Genomic DNA, 2,320 nt, shown 5'->3' on the forward strand with positions numbered 1-2,320 from the left:
TACTTCCTCTCAGCTTGTCTATTATGTTCTATCTTGTGTTTATACGTAAGTATAGTTGATTTCAAGTCCAATCACATGCACCTCAGCCAGTTTCTTCCAATAAAGACATTCAACTTCCTTTGGCAACATCTTAACAGCAGTATCCATTGACACACAGATAATTACCAAAGATTTTTAGTGTGATCCTAGAGTCTCTTGTTGGTTGGATATAATTGTTCTCCAGGTAAGCAAAATTTCATGTACAGGGGTTCACTGCTACTTGTGACTATTGCCCCTGTATTCAGCTAAATTACTTTTCATATTTCCACCTGTTGCGTCAGCGAGGTCACGCCATGTTTCTAGAAATATCCTGTTCTTTCGTGAATGCCCTAGCATTTACTAGATTGGGGGTAGTCTGGTATATATAAGATGGTCACAACGTGACGGGACAACAGTGTAATGAGTAATTGAACTGCAGTCGGAGAGTGTGTAATTGAACTAAGTATTGTCGAGCACGTGAGACGTTCTAGCGTTTGTTATAGAGCGACTGTTGAAAATAAGTGTATCAGTAAAGTTATATTCAGAAAGAATAAACCAGTTTTATTAAGAAAGGACTTGTGTCGCTAAAGTTTCGTGGGAACGAAGTTACGGAAAATCAACTAATGAACGGAGACATAACAATACGTTTTGCTGCTTGTGATTGGCAATCAGAATTGTTTTTTTTTCTCGACATTTTACTCTGAGATACATAATTAGCGTTAGAAATGTTTATCATACCTAACTCACCTGTCAAAATAAAATGAAGAAAAAAACAATTTATTGTTGCAGAATTTCTCGGGCTCAACTTGCCTATTCTATAAAGAAGTTAGTCTTGCTTATCAGTAGACACGACCACGTTTGATGGATTTTTATTCCGACACCACAACGGTAACACACCATTTTATAAGATACATATACATTTTTCTGACGTCATTTCCACATAAATCAGACCAAAAATCCTGTCGGTCTTCGTAGGAAAAATTAGATTACAAAATTTTCATTTAAACTAAAATGTGGCTATAGACATTAAACCCGAGTACGCTGATTCCATATCTTTAAAAGCCTATTATTATTATAGGGGCTGAAAAGTGCGAACAAACAGACACAAACTGCCGATACTCCTGTTATAAAGCGTACCTGCTTAATTCTCTTTGAAGATATAAATTTAACCTGAAAATACCACAATCTTACAGTTTCGATAACAAACTGCTTTATTGAGACACAAGCTAAAGGCTAGCACAGTCATCTTACTTTTTTCCTCTCTTCAAAGGTCTATCACACTAGATGTATTGTTTTTACCATCTGATTGACGCTTACTAAACAAAGGGGAATATCTCGATGTAAATTTTAAAATTACACAATTTGCATCAGCATTTCCATTACTTCTCTCCTTACGTTTCTGAGGACCACTAGTTACTAGACTATTTTTTGCTTTAAACTTCCTGGCATTTCTACTTTAATCACGTATATTGCATGCAGTCACTACATATCTTATTCTCCTTTAGGTATCTTAAGTGTTTAGCAAAGTCTTTGAATTATTCTAAATCACGCATGTAGTACAGTTGACAAAACTGATGCAGCTGAGCGATCTCTTGTTTTTAGAAATAGGTATCCAAAACCCTGGCTTTTCTAATACTTCAGTTACAGTTTTCCGTTCATATTCTTTTAATAAAGCACTGCAACAATTTTCAAATTTTTAGACACTATACAAGGATTACAAGTTTTTTGCAATAAAGGAACATACTTCTTAGCCAGGAGAATTATTACTTAATACTTTTAATAGTGTTGAGTCAGCGAGGTCACGTGACTAGTATCACGCCACGTCCTTCTCTCGAACCTTCGCGAATTATCGGGAGACTACTAGATTGGGGGTAGTCTGGTATATATAAGATGGTCACAACGTAACAGAGGTAATGAGTAATTGAACTGCAGTCAGAGAGTGTGTAATTGAACGGAGTGTTGTTGAAGTCGAGCTCGTGAGACGTGAGTTATAGCGTTTGTATAGAGCGACTGTTGAAATTAAGTGTATCGGTAAATTTGTATTCGGGAAGAATAAACCAGTTTTATTTAAAAAAGGACTTGTGTCGCTAAAGTTTCGTCGGAATGAATTTACGGAAAATTAACTAACGACTGGAGGCGTAACAACTCGATATTCTTAGAACACCAACACACTGCAATTTCTAATCCATATATCCAGAGTAAAAAAAACAAAAAAAAACAACAAACGAGTATGCATCACTAAGTTGAACAGAGGGTAAGGAATCAAATCGTTTTTACATGTAACATTACTAAATTAGAAGGG

The sequence above is a fragment of the Limulus polyphemus genome, unplaced genomic scaffold (genome assembly GCF_000517525.1).
Source record: "Limulus polyphemus unplaced genomic scaffold, Limulus_polyphemus-2.1.2 Scaffold1, whole genome shotgun sequence".
Taxonomy (NCBI): domain Eukaryota; kingdom Metazoa; phylum Arthropoda; class Merostomata; order Xiphosura; family Limulidae; genus Limulus; species Limulus polyphemus.